The sequence below is a fragment of the Vipera ursinii genome (assembly GCF_947247035.1).
Source record: "Vipera ursinii genome assembly, chromosome: 1".
In the NCBI taxonomy this organism is placed as follows: domain Eukaryota; kingdom Metazoa; phylum Chordata; class Lepidosauria; order Squamata; family Viperidae; genus Vipera; species Vipera ursinii.
The window spans coordinates 329,908,738-329,921,049 of record NC_139512.1 but is presented as its reverse complement, the minus strand read 5'-3'; the positions used below and the strand labels follow the sequence as shown (position 1 = coordinate 329,921,049).

The following is a 12,312-nucleotide window of genomic DNA, read 5'->3' as shown; positions in this document are numbered from 1 at the left end:
AAACAGGATGGGGGAAAAGGTACTTTCAAAATATGGAAAAATGACATGTTGCCATAGATATACAAGAAATTTCTCAACCAAGAAGGCTGGGATGGAATGGTTTAACCTAATTGAGGTCAAAGTTATAGCCAGGAGTTACTAATCATGTTTTCTTTAACCAGAGTTTCTTGAATAACCATATTAGCTAACTTATAGAATATGCAAAGCCAAAACCAAATTCAGTAACCCGTATTATGGATTCACATTTTGGGTGATTCAGCTAAATTGTGTATAACAGAAACATAGCTGTATTGCCCAACACCTCTTCTGGTATATGGGGACAATATCTGCTTTGCGGGAATCTGGGGTAAGCATGGCTCTACAGGGCTAGAGAAGAAGTCCAGATATTGTGGGTCAGCCCTTCTCAATGCCTTTCCTGCATGGCTTCCAGGCCTAAATGGTCTGGAGATGAGAATTCATTTTGGGACTTTTTTTTTACTTTAGGTGGCCATTCTAATAAAAACCTCTCTAACAACAACAGCAACAACAATAGAGGCCAAAGGAGATATTGTTCAATCCATATGCTTTATAGATATCACTCTGTGATATAATGGATATTGTTAGATACTGGGTTGCTTGATTGATGAGACGAGGCGAGTGAGTTCAGCAAAGATCATTGTTTATTTGGTTGCAGGAACTGAACTGAGAAACAGGGCTGTGAATGCAGCAATTTATACCCTGGCCTCTAGGTGGCGGCCAATATGTTTAAAGCAACCTATTGCCACCCTAGAAGCAGCCAATGGTGGTGCTGGAGATGGGTTGTCTGAGTAGCTGGGAGCTGTTAGACAGCTTCCCTGCTTAAGCAACCTTCCAGCAATTAACCCCATGTGATATTCCTAAGGAAGACAAATCCCAATACACTACACCCCTCCCCCCTAGAATGTACACACATTATAACAACAAAAGGGAATGATTACAGCAATTACAAGTTTTACAGAGATACAAAGGTAACATGCAGTGTACATATTTTGTCCGTACTTACTAATACAGAGGTTCTCCTGGCTAGTAGCAAATCAATGACACATACAAAATTATAGCTCACTTAGTTTGAAACAAAATATTGTAAATATGCAGGAGGCTTGCGAACCCTCGTGGAATGCCTGGGAGAGCCAGGCATTCCCTGGCCTACCAGCTTGCCCGCCGGGCTGGGTAGACCAGGGTCCATAAATTCAAGCGAGTCTGGCTGACTCATAATTCTCTGGCTGGCCATTCCAGGTCGGCCCAACCCACAGTCCAATCATTCTGCAGTTAGTACAGTGGCTGTAGTGTTCTGGTTGGCTTTCTCCCTCAGGGGTCCCATGCTGCACTCCTGGGCTTTGCCCCCCTACAGCCACCTCCCCATTGCTCTGACTGCTTGGAACCTCAGAACATATGGATTGATCAGCCTGGCTGCTGGTTCGCAGTCCATGGATGGGACCTGGGATGAAGTCCTCGCTTTGTGGCCATTCTAGAAAATGCTTTCTAAGCTGATCGATATGGCAATGAATGACTTGCCCGCCTCTAGGCCCACTTCGTATGAGAGCGGGCCCAACGTTTTGGTGATTTTCCCTGGCACCCACAAGTTCCCATGCCCATAGTTCCAGGCACACACCACATCGCTCACCTGCAGCCCCCTCGGGGGTTTTGGGTGAGAGGCCTCAGCTGCCACCCGGTGTGGGTGCAACCTGTCCAGTTTCGTTATTAGTCGCCTCCCCCAGCACAGCTCTGCTGGGCTTTTGCCTGTTGCTGTGCACGGTGTGGAATGTTGGCAGAGCAAAAAGTCGGCCAGTCTGTGGTGCTATTCCCCAGTCACTATGCGTTTCAATGATTCTTTCATGGTGCACACCATTCGTTCGGCTTGACCATTACTAGATGGGTGAAATGGAGCCGATGTCGCATGCCTAATGAGGTTTGCCCTCAGGAAAGCCTGAAATTCTGCCACAGTAAATTGGGCCCCGTTATCGGACACTACGATGTCTGGCAGCCTGTGCATTGCAAAGAGTTTCCTAAGCACCTGGATGGTCCTAGCAGTAGTCACATTTGTGATTGGTATAACTTCCAGCCATTTAGAGTGGCTGTCGACCACTATAAGAAAGAGCTGTCCCTGAAAGAGCCCAGCAAAATCTATATGAATCCTTGACCAGGGTGTGTGTGTCTCTTCCCACCTGTGGACGGGAGCATGTGGCATTTCAGGCCTAGATTGCTGGCATGTGTAACACCCATGTACTTGAGCCTCAATGGCTTTATCTAATCCTGGCCACCATAAATAGCTTCATGGCAAAGCTTTCATGCAATCAATACCCGGATGACCTTCATGAAGCGATTGCAATACCCTGTCCCTTAATGAGGTGGGAAGAATCACCACGGCATCCTCATGGTGGACAGCTTCCTTGTGCTGTGCTGTTTTGGCAGGCCTCATGGCTCATAGGGCCCCGCTGGTGGCTTCGTCCATCACTATCTCTTTCAGCACGTCTGGGAATGACAGAGTCTCTTTAGCATAGAGTTTTTGCTGTAACTCTCAATTCCAGAGACTGCAGATGAGCCGGTCTTGTAGCCTCTCCTCAACATCAGAGAACTGGCACAGGCATGTGGCCTGCCTCAACGCTGTGATGAATTCAGACACAGTTTCACCTGGTTGCTGAATCCTCTGTTCGAATGCATGGCGCCAAGCGATTACCAACAGCTTGGACTGGAAGTGGTCTCTGAGCCATTTCTTCAAGTCCGTGAATGTTATAGACTCCAATGGTATTGGCGCAAAAAAGTTCTCTGCGATATCAAATGTGGCTGGGCCACACACACAAAGGAGCGTAGCAGCCTTCAGGCCATCCTCGGCAACTTGATTCACGCGTAGATAGTTCTTGACCCTTTCTGGGTGAGCTATGTCAAATTTTTCCAGCTTTCTGACCTTTGTCATTTTTGCTGGTCTTCGCAGCTCCTGCTCCTCCATTGCCCAGGGACTGGTCCTCTGGGCAAGTGGTCACTAGCGTGGCTCTGCTAGGCTGACCATAGGGGGGGGAATTGCTTTTCCTGCCAGGCGTGTTCGGCCTCTCCCCTAGTGACTCTTTAGCTCAGTTGGAGGAGCAGGATCCCACCTTCATTGCCAGTGTTAGATACTGGGTTCATTGCTTGATTGATGAGATGAGGTGAGTGAGTTCAGCAAAGATCATTGTTTATTTGGTTGCAGGAACTGAACTGAAAAACAGGGCTGCGAATGCAGCAATTTATACCCTGGCCTCTAGGCAGTGGCCAATAGGTTTAAAGCAACCTATTGCCACCCTAGAGGCAGCCAATGGTGGTGCTGGAGATGGGTTGTCTGAGGAGCTGGGAGCCGTTAGCCAGCTTCCCTGCTTAAGCAACCTTCCAGCAAATAACCCCACATGATATTCCTAAGCAAGACAAAGCCCAATATATTACCAAGAGCCTTGGTGGAGCAGTGGGCTAATGCCTCCTTAAGTAACACCAGCTGCCTGCAATTAGTGCAGGTTCGCATCCCACCAGGCTCAAGGTTGACTCAGCCTTCCATCCTTCCGAGGTAGGTAAAATGAGGACCCAGATTGTTGGGGGCAATTAAGCTGACTTTGTAATAATGCCGCTTGGTGTGTGTGTGTGAAAGCCCTAATAAGCAGGCATATACATAGAATGAAGGCTACTGCTAAGCTTGTAAGCCGCCCTGAGTCTTTGGAGAAGGGCAGGATATAAATGGAATTAAAATAAAAATAAATAAATAAATAAATAAAAATTACAGATATCATGATAAATATTGCTTTCTGAAGATTTTTTTAATGTTGATTGGAAGTTCTGAAGCAACTTAATCTTGCTCCTGTGACTTCTTTTCACCCAGAAACCTAGTTTATGTCCTTACCAGATCCAGGCAGTTTACTACTCCATTAATAGCAATAGCACTTAGATTTATATACTGCTTCACAGTGCTTTACAGCCCTAAGTGGTTTGCAGAGTCAGCATATTGCCCCCAAACAACCTGTGCCCCCATTTTACTGACTTCAGAAGGATGGAAGGCTGAGTCAATTTTGAGCAGGTGAGACTCAAACTGCTGAACTGCTGGCAGTCGGCAGAAGTAACCTGCAGTTCTGCACTCCAACCACAACACCACCATGGCTGTCTTGAACTGGACATATTGCCTTCCACTTTTTGGGTGTTGCCTTTCTCCATATTTGTCTCCTGAGTGTTTCTTCAGCATCTGGATCCTTCTCTAAGGCTGCCCTCTCCGCCTACAGAGAAGCATTCCTTTTCTCTGGTCTCTCTCACATCTCCTTTAATCTTCTAAATATCTGTTGTCTCTCTCCTTAATCTCAGCACAGTCTTCAATCAGAAAGTCTCCCACTAGGCTTGCCCTGATAGGCTTGCCCTCATTTCTTTCCCCCCTCCTTGTAAGTGAGGCTAGACATCCCAAACAATTATTTGGCTTAGGGGCCATCTCTCTCTTACACCGGCTATCAGATATGTTTTATCAGCAAAGCAGGGTTGCAAAGATAATCTCTTCCTCCCTATTTCCTCAATAAGCTTTTTGGTAGTCAGTAAAACCTGGCAGGGGTCTTGGCTGCTTTAACTTGCCTTCTTGAGTGAATGCTGCTTGCTCATTCTGTACAGGAGAATAACGTGATGTGGGAATTCATAATATAATCAACTCTGTCTTCAATTCTATCTCATTTTATAAGCCAAGACTACACCTTGTGTGGTGCTTGCCAAAGCCACTGGCTAGGCTTCTCTGTCAAGAAACTCAAAACAAAACTACTGGTACTTACTTCCAATGGGGCCTGATTTTACCTTCAGTAGAAAAAAGAACAATGCTATAATTTAGTTGCTTCATTCCAAGTAGATCCACAGCAGGAGAAACAGTAACCAGAATGAAGTTCTCCCTGAGGAAATGGAGGTAGAAAGGAATCCTCATATTAGTTTTAAGTTCAGTTTTAAGAAAATTGTGGGGAACCTTAGCTTAGAAAATTTGAGGTTATACATTAATGTTCCCCCCCCATGTTGCTAATGTAAGACGTATTTGAGTAGTTGTTACCATTTGTTAGCACTGGTGTTAACAATAATACTATTTCCTTGAGGATTTTGGTGTTTCATAGTATGGTTCATAACTGAGTAAATATTCTCATGGAAGTAGAAGGAGATTAGACATTAAACTTTAAGAAGCTGTACAGTGATCAGGCCATTCCAGGAAGCAAAGAATATTGAAAAAAGCTGGAAGATATTATTTTATCAACTAAGACATGAAAGATAGCTGTATGTGGCCTCCCAGCATCTGAGATCATACTATTCAACTCTCATGGTAAAATAACAAAGTGGTGTGATTGTTTTTTTCTATTTACAAAATTATACATAGGAATGAAACTAGAAGGCAAGTCACCAGAAGAGTGTAATAGAATCCTTTCACGGATTGCATTTTCTTATTGTTTGGGAGTGGGTACGGTTAAAGGTAGACAGGAACTCTTCAAACGAATATGAAAAGAAGCTCCTTTCATGCTTCAATGCAGGGGAATCAGTATGCTGGCTGATGAAATCTAGGAGTTAATTCTATGCATTAGTTAAGGTAATGTCCTGACACATTGCAGATTTCCTATCACCTTGAAAATGCAATTTAGGAATAGTTAGGGGGTCATAAATAAAAGTAATCAAGACTTTATATGGCTGCACTCAGCTCTGGATCATCAGATTATACTCCTACAGTCTGTGACATCACCATTTGAAAATCATTAACTATATGGATGTGGAGTAATAATGGAAAAATCCTCCAAATTCTCCAGCTTAATAATGATAACTTCTGCCTCAGTCTGATTCAAGGCTAGCATAGTTGAGACTGTGTGACAAAATCTCTGGCACCACAACCATTTTGCAAAAGTAGACTTCTGTATCTGGTGACTGTTACCTCACTTACCTGGCTGTACTCCATGGTCTAGAAGAGCAAGTGGTGCATTACATCAGACATTTTGCAATTCTGCCCCTGTATTTAGAAATGGAATTAACTGGGTTTCCCAAATTATATTAATGATTAAGGTTTTCCTCAAGTTTCATGATGTCATAGTTCTCTGAAAGTCTTATATAGCCAGACCCCTTCTTTTCCTTAGAATGTCAAGCAGCCTAAGAACTTCAAGCAGCCTAACACATCTGGAGAACATCAGCCTTCAGCCATGAAGACCCTTTTCCTTTTGTTTGCTGCTCTCTTGTTCTTCAGTCAAATTATTCCAGGTAAGAGACGGGGGGAAAATAAGAGAGATACAGATTAAAATATTTACATTAAATTGAATACTAAAATAGAGCAACTCTCACATTTTTAATGAGCATGGATTTTGATGACTAGCATTTATAAAGTAAAACTAATGTGCACAGCTCTTTATACAGGAAGACAGATAAAAGATATGATAAAGTACAATAAAATATAATATTACAAATTTAATAAAAATATTATAAAACAGTAATTAAATGAATGACAGTTGAAGCAAATACAGGTATATTCATAAAGTATTAATAAAGAAATAGTTCAGCCTTTAACATATTATTAAATCTACCCATGCAGGCCATCTAAAATGGCCATTTTTTTCTCTGTTTCAATACAGTATATTATTTCAATAAAACAATATTTATATAATACTATTATATTAGAATATAGATTAGAATAATTATTATAGAGTAGATATGTGAATATTCTATCAATAGCAATTACAGTTTTGAATACTAATGTAACAAGCATTGTGATTAACTTTTGCTTCAAAATTAAATAACAGAATAACAAAGTTCGAAGGGACCTTGGAGGTCATCTAGTCCAACCCCCTGCTCAGGCAGAAGACCCTATACCATTTCAGGCAAATGGTTGTCCAATCTCTTCTTAAAAACTTTTAACGTGGAGCATCCACAACTTCTGGCGGCAAGACAAATATAACATTTGAAATGAATCAGAAAATAAAGGAAAGGGATACATCAAAGTATTAGTTTTATAATAAGAGCTTTGATCTTATTAAATATTTTTCAGGGACAAAAGAAGAAATAAATACAACTATGAGATTCTTGGTTCCCTTGAAAGTGCCTAATCTAGCAAATAAAAATATTAAAATGAATACCCAGCGGCTTCATGGACCAGTATAACATCTTACCCACCCACTGTAGATAATTGTAAGCTATTGACTAATTGATAATTGGAATTATTTAGTAACTTTTCAAAAGACTTGCCTCAATTTTTTTTAAAAAAAGTTTATAATTATATTAGTTATTTATTATATCAAATAATGCAACATTAGTAGGACTACTATCAGATGGCAGCAAAGTGCTTTACTTATTTCTGATCAAGTTATTCTTTTTTCACTCCTGAATGGCAGGTTAATCAGTATATTGACTTCACTGTTGTCATAACCTACAGGTAATACTGTGCTCAGGTACTTAAACAATTTACAAAGGTTAGGAAAATTGGGAGCATGCCAGAAAGTCTAATTTCAAGAAACCTGAATTTCCTGAACCCCCTTGGCCTGTGGGTTTTAAAAAGCTTCAGAAAGCTGATTTGCTTTGATGATGCCCATCACTTTAAAAAGGGAAATGAAGCTACAAAGTTTCTTGTTTGGTCAGGGAGCTTTGCATCACTCCAAATGGGCAGGAACCCCAAAAAGCAATAGGATTGATGCACAGCACCCTGAGAAAGAATGGTTTGAAGTATCTCAAACAGGAAATCTGTTACCTAGACCAGTAGTACCCAGTATCCCCTCATCCTAGCTTCTGTCTCCAAATAAAACTTCTAAGAGAAAGATGAATAGGGAAGCCGCCAATACAAACTCACTGTTTTTGTTGATTGTTCACAGGAAATTCTCAGCCTGCCCCTGATACCTTAGAATGCAGGAGGAGTCATCATGGATTCTGTAAACGTTACTCCTGCCCTGGGGCGACTTTACCTACTGGAGGGACATGTGAGTGGGGAAGCCTGCTTTGCTGTAAATCGTAAGTCAAAAGTTATTGTATTTATTAAAAGGACCAAGTAAGTCCAGGAATTTTGACTGTTAATAGATAAGTTTTATGTATGCCACAAGACGGGACATTTTCTCTTGTGGTGTCCAAATTGACACCAACTTTGCTTGACTTTAGAAGATCTGTCTTTCTACTCTTGAGTTCAGGAATATGCATTTACAGACTAATTTTGCTTTTGTCCTTTGAATTGTTTTATCTTATTTTCCTTAACTCTGAGTAGAAGGTCTCTCTCTCTCTCTCTCTCTCTCTCTCTCTCTCTCTCTCTCTCTCTCTCTCTGTGTGTGTGTGTGTGTGTAAGAAGGAAATACTTCAAAATATCTCTTGAGAAATACCGTATTTTTCCATGTATAAAAAGCTTTTTTTCCCTGCATATACCCTGTTCAAAAATCAGGTGCATCTTATACAAGTGCAGCGTCTTATACACAGAAAAATAATGGTAACCTCTGCACCCCAGGGCAGGCCTGTGTGGATTGCCATGCCACCTGGTGCAGGTGTCAAGCCCCTGTAGGCTTGCCACTAATGGGAGGGGGGAGCTGGCAAGATCATCAGCCAGCCAAACCTGTGGATTTGCCGGCTCAGCTGTTCGGCAGAGCGCTCTGTTGAACAGCTGATTGGCACAGAGAAACTTGCATGCCAGAGCGTCTTATACAAGTGTGCATTTTATAGATGGAAAAATATGGTAAGTCTCACTGACTTAAATGTTCATGATGATTTGTTATCCTGTTTCTTAATAAGATTTCTTAAAAATCTATCCAGCTGCCAGTTCTTCTTTTGTATGCATTTCTTTTGTGATTATTTATTTATTTCCTGCCTTTATTGCTTGCACAAATAAGACATTAAACATATCCGACATACCTTTTCCCCACAACAACCCTGTAAGGGGGGTTGGGCTGAGAGAGAAAGTGGCTGGCCCAAGTCACCCAGCTGGCTTTCATGATGGCTAAGGCAAGACTGACATTCATGGTCTCCCACTTTTTAGCCGGTTGACTTAACCAATAGGCCAAACTGCTTCCATTGATATAATTGTTAATTAACTCTAACAGAAAAATGGGCTCTATCCAACAAATGAAGTTTAATGTGGAGAAAAGCAAAGTTTTGCACCTAGGCAGGAAAAACCAAAGGTACAAGTACAGATTAGGCAAAACCTGGCTCAAAAACAGTAACTGTGAGAGGGACCTTGAGTCCTAGTGGATGATCATTCAATCATGAGCCAGCAGTGTGTGGCAGCAGCCAAAAAAGTTAATAAAATCCTTGGTTGTATACACAGAGGCATAGAATCAAAATCAGTATTAATACTGTTTTATAAACCACATCTGGAATCTTGCATCCAGTTTTGGTTACCACATTACAAAAAAGATGTTGAGACTTTGGAAAAAGTGCAAAGAAGAGTAACTAATGCTCTTGATTAAAGGCTTGGAGACAAAAATATTCTAATATTCCAATATTTGCATTTTGTGTGTGTGCAATTTTGCCTAATTTGGTGTAGTTTTGTAAACAATTCCCTTTAAGAAAATTCAGATTTGAACATTGCCTGTAATCGTTGGATCTGAAATGAGTGGCAAATAAATAAATAAATTTTACTAGTATTCATATTTTTAAGCATTTTCCCCTAATATATGTTTTTTTTAAAAAAATACATTTGAAAATTTAGAGAAATGCAAATATAGAAGCATAATTACATTTCAACTATTATGGTTAGGAATCACAAATTAAATAAGGTTCCATTCAAACAAAAGGCAAGCAATTATTTGTTTTCCATACCAGTATTGCAGTATTAAAGCAAAGTTATGGAAATTTTACTTTAGAAACTTCCAAATCTCATGATTCCAAAACTTCAAGGTGATAAATTATCTCAAGAGATTCTTTTATGCAGAATGTACCTTATATCTGATTTGGCTTCTTATTGAAACCCTTCTCTTTATTAGCACTTCAGATCAGATTAAATTATTAGAATTCAAAGACGAAGCTTTGAAGGTCAACTAAATCAACTTCCTCCTCAAGTGTATGCCTTTCGCTTTTACAATTTATTATATTGCACAGATGTTCTTCCAAACCTTTCTATTCGTTTCACTTTTTAGAGTGACATAAACAAGCCAGCTCCTGCTTATGTGATTACCTTTCTATTAATTACTACAATGGTAGCGCAAATAGATGGTGGACAGAATAACTACTTTTTAACTTTGTATGTGGCAAAGAAAAATACTTTATTTTAATTAACTGTTCTTTCTCTCTTTCTAGTCCTTGGAATCAGAGAGGGGGTTATTCAACTCAACCATAGACAAAGCAAGACTTCTGGATTCTAGAGAAATATATGCTGACTTTGGAAATTGGTGGCTTCAGCTTCAAAGTCAAGAATAAAGAGTTATTTGTTTGGACTACAAAACAGCCATAATGTTCTGCAAATAAATTCACACTCCTGTTCAACCTCTCCTCTCCTTTTACATTTATTCATTTTTTGACTTAAGGGAAGTTCCAGAAAGGATTAAATAAATCAGCTAGAGTTCTCTGCATAGAAATTTGGAAATAAAAGTTAATCCCAAATTAAGAAATAATTAGGTAAATTTTAGAAATAGGCTGTAATGTCAAAAGATAAAAGGTTATGGATATTTTAAACAAAGGAAGGCCCAAAAGAAGGGAAAAGAAAGATTTAGAAACTACTTGCTTTTCTGGAATTCTGTGGAAGAAATTTACATTTTTACTTACAAAAGATAAATTACAGAGCTAGTATAATGTATTCCCTTGTGATATGCATGAAAATATATCTCATTTAAATATCTGCACAATTATGCATCTTCTGCTTCATTTGCATGTACTTGTTTCTTGTGCCTTCCACATTTTCCCCTCGAAAGTTTTTTTTATATCTATCATCTCTCTCTCCCTCTAAAGATTTTTTAAAGAAAAAGATAAAAACTAATACAAACTAATTTCAAGTAAAAAAAAGAAAAAGAGAAGAAATAAAAGAAAAGCTAAAAGTGCAAGAAAGAAAAAAGAACTAAAATAAAAATGAGAGAAAAGAGAAACAAAGAAGTAGCTTCCAATTTCCTTTACAGTACTTATAAGTACAGTTATACAATTGCCTCTTACTTTATGGTTACAATACGTCTCTCTTGTTTCTAGAATCTAGCCGGTCTAATCATCAAACCCATAAATTATAAGTTCATTTTTCCCCGTTTCATGCAAAAAGTTCATAAGGGGTTTACAGTCAGCAATAAACATGGATATTGTCTTTTCTCTGATCAAAGAAGTCATTTTTTTTTCAAAAGCAGTGTAAATTGTGAAGTCTGCAATTTCAGGGATGCCCATGAGAGTTTGAACATAAAAAAAGAAAAAAAAAACTTTATTCATTTGCATTGAGTGGTATCTCCTTTTTTTCTATTAATGTTCCTTAGTCTTGTAAAACGTACTGACAAACTCAAATAAAATACAGATCTTAAAGCAAACTTGAGAGTGTTTATTACTGATTTTCCCATTCAGACAATTTCAAGATGTATTGGATGACAAATCCTACCATTTCATCCAAGCCATTATAGCAAAAGTAGCAGGCTGAAGAAAGCATCTCAATTACTCAAAGGTGCTTTTTCAAAAAGCAACTGGACTTTCTTTGTTTTTTCTCTTAAATATATTTAACTTCTCATCCAAGAAGCATCTTCAGCTCTGAATAAATTTCAGTTCTGAAGATGCTTCTTGGATGAGAAGTGAAACATCTTCAAGTCCAGCTGCTTTTTGAAAAAGCACCATTGGGACCACCATGATCTGGATGACTGAGAATCTCCATAGACATCTCTAATATCTTACTACTACCAATTAGTTGAGATTGTACCTCTGGAACACTTTCTTTTTAAAAAGTGTGCTTTGAATTAAACTAATTCAAAAAGAAGTAACAGTTTGAATAAAACAGGATTCTTCCAAAGTTCCATTGAATTCAAACTCTTTCATAGATTGTTACCATTTGGAAATGATATGGTAACAAATGATTTAGCCACATAACTGCTTTCCCTAGCATAAGGAGGGCCACTGACCTACCAGCCTCAGCTTACCAGAAATGTGACCTTCTTCAATCTTTTCTACCACATATCAATGTTAATGCTTTCTGGCTTATGCTGGCTCAAACAGCCCTATCCAATTTGCCTGCTGAATTTCATTTTATTGGAGGCAACACCGCCACTCCAATAGGTTATTGTCTGCTGTGGCTATGGCAGGAACAATCCCTCATCTCTGGTTCCTGGACCATTTTAAAAACAAGTTTATCAATAAAAAGAGAAAAGCTTTGAGATTATTTTTTACAACTTCCTTATGAAATAGTGCATTGTGGACCTCTTTGTT

At 39.3% G+C, this 12,312-nt stretch overlaps 1 long non-coding RNA gene across 1 annotated transcript; it reads left to right on the top strand.

Moving 5' to 3' along the window:
• Nucleotides 1-6,120: 6,120 nt before the first annotated feature.
• LOC310634925 lies at nucleotides 6,121-11,491 on the top strand. Its single transcript, XR_014491301.1, has 3 exons — nucleotides 6,121-6,228; nucleotides 7,827-7,962; nucleotides 10,228-11,491. It is a non-coding gene; the product is annotated as an uncharacterized lncRNA (long non-coding RNA).
• Nucleotides 11,492-12,312: the final 821 nt, after the last annotated feature.